The following is a 6,284-nucleotide window of genomic DNA, read 5'->3' as shown; positions in this document are numbered from 1 at the left end:
TGGACTCTGGTGGTCTTCTTCGGGGAATAAACGGTCTGGGCATAACAAATGGGGGCTCGTCCGGGATTTCCCCCAAGCCCACCAGACCTCCAAGTCAACGGATCTTAATCTGTAAGTAAGCCGGCTTTGTCTTTGTCTCTGTCTTCCTGAAATTTCGCGAAATCTGTGATCTGTATTGGTCTGTACTGTAGGTGGCACGGTCTTGGCGGACGCGCTAAAAGACAGCCACTTGGGACTGGTGGGAGACGTCCCCCGGTGCCCATCTGGGGGCCTCCACACTTGGTTGCCCCGTCTGACTCAGGTCGGAAGTTAAGTCCGACACGCGCTCGCGAATGCTCATCGTTTACCATTGTCTGTCTGTTATTGTTAAGTGTTAAGTCTAAAAAGAAACATAAAACCTCTCCTTCTCTTCCAGGACCGGACCTGTCAGATATTCCCCTCTGCTTAACATTCATTTTCATCTCTCCTTCTCCTTGTAGGAACAGTCCAAAAATGGGCAGCGCCCAGAGCACGCCGCTCTCCCTCCTTGTTAACAATTTCATCGGTCAGGACATCCTGATCAAATTCCTTATATTCTAGTGTGGCAGGATCTCGTGGAAAACCCACCGCCCTGGATGACCCCGTTCATCCCTGAGCCCTGCAAAGTCCTAGTCACGCGACCTACAAAACAAAGGACCCCCTCTGCTCCCCTGGCCCCCGTACTGCCGGATAGCCAGGACCCCCTATCGTTAGAGCCTACACTTCCCCCACCATATCCGCACCCTATCCCGCAGGACCCAGTCCCCCAGGGTGGTGCTTCCGTGGAGGGAGACCGAGAAGCGGAAGCAGCCGAAAGCGAAAGTAACCCGGGGGGACCAGTCGGCGGAACACGAGGCCGCGTGCAGTGGGACCAAGCTTCCCGATTCCCTGACTCTACTGTAGCCCTGCCCCTCAGAGAAATAGGATCGCTCGATGATACCGGGCTCTCCCGTCTCATGTATTGGCCTTTTTCCACTAGTGATTTGTCTCAGATAATCCCAAAGATCTAACCTCGTTGTTAGACAGTGTCATGTTTACTCACCAGCCGACCTGGGATGACTGTCAACAGCTCCTCCGAATCCTGTTCACAACGGAGGAGCGGGGCCAGAAAGCTGGTTCCAGGAGATGATGGCCAGCCAACTGCAACTCCTGACCTCATCAACGCGGCTTTTCCCTTAACCCGACCCAGATGGGATTACAACACGGCAGAAGGTAGGGGACGACTGCTCATTTATCGCCAGACTCTAATGGCAGGTCTCCGGGCTGCAGCTCGCAAGCCCACCAATTTAGCTAAAGTGTACACAGTACTGCAGGGTAAGATAGAAAGTCCTGCCGCTTATCTAGAAAGACTGGAAGCTTTCAGGCAGTTCACCCCTATGGACCCAGAGGCACCAGAAAATCAGGCAGCCGTAGTAATGTCTTTTGTGAACCAGGCAGCACCAGATATTAAACGAAAACTCCAGAAATTAGAGGGTTTAGAGGGAAAGCAGATTCAGGACCTCCTTCAGATGGCCCAGCGAGTTTATAATAATAGGGATACTCCAGAAGAAAAACAGTTTAAGGCAACTAAAGAAATGACCAAAGTCTTGGTAGCAGCTTTCCCCCAGGCAGGGAATGGCCAAAGCAGAAAGCAGACAAAGCAAGGCCCCAGGCAAGGATTAGAAAGGATCAGTGTGCTTATTGCAAGGAACGTGGTCACTGGATTAAAGACTGCCCAAAGAAACGGAAACCAGCTAACCCTAACTCCGTACTCGTTACCCAGGACTCTGACTAGGGTTCGGACCCCCTCCGGGAACCCAGGGTAACTTTGCAAGTGGAGGGGTCCCCAATTCGCTTCTTGGTCGATACTGGGGCAGAACGCTCAGTCCTAACCAAACCAATTGGAAAAATGTCTAAGAAAACATCCTGGGTGCACGGGGCCACAGGCATCAAGAAATACCCCTGGACAACCCAGAGAACTGTAGACTTAGGAACGGGAAAAGTATCCCATTCCTTCCTAGTCGTCCCAGAAAGCCCCTGCCCCCTACTAGGGAGGGACTTGCTAACAAAAATGGGGGCCCAAATCCACTTTGAGCCAGAAGGGCCCAAGATAACTGACTCCCAAAACAGGCGAATATCTATTCTGACTGTCACCTTAGAAGATGAGTACAGACTCTATCAGGAGCAAAAGTCCCCTGATCAGGAAATTGACTCTTGGCTCCAGCGTTTCCCTGAAGCGTGGGCAGAAACTGGGGGCTTGGGGGCTAGCTAAACATCGACCTGCCATATTTGTGGAAGTTAAGCCAGGGACGGATCCGGTTCGGGTTCGGCAATATCCTATGCCCCTAGAGGCGAGAGAAGGGATCACGCCTCACATCCGCCAGCTTTTAAACCAGGGTGTCCTGCGGGCTTGCTGCTCGCCATGGAACACTCTGCTGTTACCCGTTCATAAACCCAACAGTATGGATTATAGGCCAGTGCAGGACTTAAGAGAAGTTAACAAAAGGGTCATGGACATACATCCCACTGTGCCCAATCCATACACCCTTCTAAGTGCCTTACATCCTGAAAAACAGTGGTATACCGTTCTTGATCTAAAAGATGCTTTCTTCAGTCTTCCTCTGGCTCCCAAAAGTCAAGAATTCTTTGCATTTGAATGGACTGATCCTGAGAGAGGCATCAACGGTCAGCTAACATGGACCAGGCTGCCACAAGGGTTCAAGAACTCGCCGACCCTGTTCGGTGAAGCCCTTCATGAAGATCTGGGTGAGTACCGGCGGCAACACCCTGAAATAACTCTTTTGCAGTATGTTGATGATCTCTTAATAGCGGCCAAGTCCCCGGAAACCTGTGTTCAAGGGACTGAGGACCTCTTGAAGACTCTGGGGGAGCTAGGCTACCGAGCCTCAGCAACAAAGGCTCAGATCTGCAAGCCGGAGGTAACTTATCTGGGGTACTTATGAAAAGGGGGGCAACGCTGGCTAACCAAAGCCCGAAAGGAAACAGTCCTACGCATCCCTAGACCTCAGACGACACGGCAAATAAGAGAATTCCTGGGGTCGGCAGGGTTCTGTAGGTTATGGATACCCAGATTTGCTGAGTTAGCCAAGCCCCTATACCAGGCAACAAAGGAACGGCAGCCCTTCAATTGGACGGAAGAGGCTGAGCTGGCCTTCCAACAAATCAAAACTGCCTTGTTATCAGCCCCCGCGCTGGGGCTCCCTGATGTCTCTGAGCCCTTCCACTTATACGTGGATGAAAGTAAGGGCGTTGCAAAAGCCGTGTTAACACAGTACCTAGGCCCCTGGCAGAGGCCAGTCGCCTATTTGTCAAAGAAATTAGATTCAGTGGCTGCTGGCTGGCCACCCTATCTCCAGATAATCGCGGCAACCGCCCTAATGGTCCGGGACGCTGATAAACTTATCATGGGGCAAGAGTTGCACGTTACAACCCTGCATGCCATTGAAGGCGTCCTCCGGCAGCTGCCGGACCGATGGATGAGTAACGCCCGGCTCACCCACCATCAAGGACTGCTGTTAAACCCCCTCAGAATAACTTTTCTGCCCCCAACCTCCTTAAATCCTGCCTCGCTGTTGCCAAATCCGGACTTGGACGCCCCGTCCCATGAGTGCACTGAGATACTGGCTCAGGTGCATGGGGTGCGGGAGGACCTACAAGATCGTCCGCTCCCAGACACAGAACTCATCTGGTTTACTGATGGCAGCAGCTTCGTCCACCAAGGCCAGCGGTATGCAGAAGCGGCTGTAAAGTCAGAGACTGAGGTAATCTGGGCGGAGCCCTTGCCCCCAGGGACATCGGCCCAAAGAGCCGAACTGGTAGCACTCACCCTAGGGGCAGAGAAAGAACTAACAGTATACACGGATAGCCGCTATGCCTTTGCCACGGCGCACATACATGGGGCCATCTACAGGGAGAGGGGACTATTAACAGCTGAAGGCAAAGAAATAAAAAACAAGCAAGAGATCCTAGCTCTATTAACTGCTTTGTGGAAACCAAAGAAATTGGCTATCGTACATTGCCCTGGGCATCAGAAACCAACTACGCCAATTGCTCGAGGCAACTTCTTAGCCGACCAAACCGCACGGAGCATAGCAAAGGCTCCTCCCAGTCAGCTCCTTGTGCTCCAGCTCTCTGATCCAGGCCCGCGAGACTTGCCATGTTTTCCCGATTACTCTGAACAGGACCGCAAGTGGATGGACACGCTTCCCCTAAAGCAGGTTCAGAATGGGTGGTGGACTGATAGCGATGACCAAACCATCCTACCAGAAAAATTAGGATGGCAGGTATTGGAACACATCCACCGGACAACCCACCTGGGTGCCCAGCGAATGATAGACTTAATCAGGCACGCCAAGTTCAGGATCAGGCGCATAGCTGAACTGGCCAGCAATGTTACAACAAATTGCAAAGTCTGCCAACTGAACAACGCTTATCCCCGAACCCAAGCCACTGCAGGGACCAGGTTTAGAGGAACTAGGCCTGGCGTCTATTGGGAGATAGATTTCACAGAGGTAAAACCCGGGAAATATGGGTATCAGTACTTGTCTTTGTAGATACTTTTTCAGGATGGACAGAAGCATTCCCAACTAAGAGAGAAAGTGCTCAGGTTGTAGCAAAGAAAATTTTGGAAGAAATCCTCCCCAGGTATGGCTTTCCCGTCCAGATAGGGTCAGACAATGGACCAGCCTTCGTTGCTAAGGTAAGTCAGGATTTGGCTTCCATTCTTGGGGCAAATTGGAAATTACATTGTGCTTATAGGCCCCAAAGCTCAGGACAGGTAGAAAGGATGAATCGGACCCTAAAGGAGACCTTAACTAAATTGACCATGGAGACTGGCGCTAATTGGGCAGTACTTCTCCCCTACGCTCTGTTCCTGGCCCGGAATACCCCTCACAGACTGGGCCTCACCCCATATGAAATCATGTATGGCAGACCCCCACCCCTGGTTCCCAGTCTAAAAGATGACCTACTCAAATCTGAAACTGAAAATGTCTCTGAGCTCTTGTTCTCCCTACAAGCCTTACAGAAAATTCACCAGGAAATTTGGCCCAGGCTACGAGAACTGTACGAAGCAGGACCTCCGCCGACGCCCCATCCGTTCCAGCCAGGAGACTGGGTCCTAGTCAAGCGCCACCGGCAAGAAACTCTCCAACCCAGGTGGAAAGGACCACTGCAAGTACTCCTGACTACTCCCACCGCTGTCAACGTAGAAGGCATCACTTCGTGGATCCACTCCACACACGTCAAACCAGTGGACCCAACATCCGACCTTCTTGGGCCGTATGGAGCACCGGTTACATGGACTGTAGACAAAGCTAAGAACAATCCCTTAAAGCTAACCCTGCGCCGTCATCCCCATAGCCGTAACCATGTCCAGCTTACCAATGTTCTTATATCTTATGCATCTAACTCTCCTCACTGCTGCTCCGTCTAATCCCTATCTCTGGAGGTTTTGGCTCTATGAAAACAAAACTCACCCCGGGGAAACCCCCCAGGCGGGTAAACTGCTAGCTAGTGCAGACTGCCCCCCCTCCGGGTGCAGTACGCCGATTTACCTCCCTGTATCGTGACCCATACCAAGAAAAATATCCCTACTGCTATTCGGCACATAGCAACAGCCTCTGCAACCAATCGGCTGCAAGAATGCTGTTTCTATATAAATGAGTCAGGATTAGTTGAGGAGAGAGTCCAACGTCTACATAAACTAAGCTTAGAAATGAAAAAGCAACAGTTTACTACAGCAGCTAATAATTGGTGGAACTCTTCCATGTTTTCTCTTCTAGCACCTTTCATAGGCCCCCTGATGTCTTTACTGCTTCTGCTGACTATAGGCCCCTGTGTAGTAAACAAAATTCTACAATTTGTTAGACAAAGATTTGATACCATCCAATTAATGGTCCTCCGCAGCCATTACCAACCCCTTCCTCACCCTGAAGAAGAGATCACTCTATGACAGTTCAGGGTCCAGGATTGGACACTCAGTTACTTGTGAGAGGGGGAAATGAAAGGGCACAGGATGCAAGCCCACTCCACCCTGTTGCTAAACCTTTGTCCCGCTCTCACAAACATATTGTAAAGATGTTGTAAGTTCCTGTTTTTCTGTGGCATGGCAGGGTCACAGGACGCGTTTAAGTATTACCTGCTAAACCCGTTGTGAAACCTGTCACAATATGATTAACTGCCTTTGTGTGAGACTGCTTTCCCGCCTCAGGTTTGCGAAAACAAGCCCTGCCCTGTCCTGCGAGCCCCTGATAAACGTCATCAGA

General features: G+C 51.1%; 1 long non-coding RNA gene across 1 annotated transcript; it reads left to right on the top strand.

The window, feature by feature from the left end:
* The first annotated feature begins 2 nt into the window (after positions 1–2).
* On the top strand, positions 3–6,015 carry LOC113222862. The gene is made up of 2 exons (XR_003308557.1): positions 3–111; positions 5,037–6,015. It is a non-coding gene; the product is annotated as an uncharacterized LOC113222862 (long non-coding RNA).
* The last annotated feature ends 269 nt before the right edge of the window (positions 6,016–6,284 follow it).

The sequence above is a fragment of the Piliocolobus tephrosceles genome, unplaced genomic scaffold, assembly GCF_002776525.5.
Source record: "Piliocolobus tephrosceles isolate RC106 unplaced genomic scaffold, ASM277652v3 unscaffolded_35802, whole genome shotgun sequence".
In the NCBI taxonomy this organism is placed as follows: domain Eukaryota; kingdom Metazoa; phylum Chordata; class Mammalia; order Primates; family Cercopithecidae; genus Piliocolobus; species Piliocolobus tephrosceles.
The sequence above is the reverse complement of the archived record's forward strand: the minus strand, read 5'-3'. Positions and strand labels throughout refer to the sequence as shown.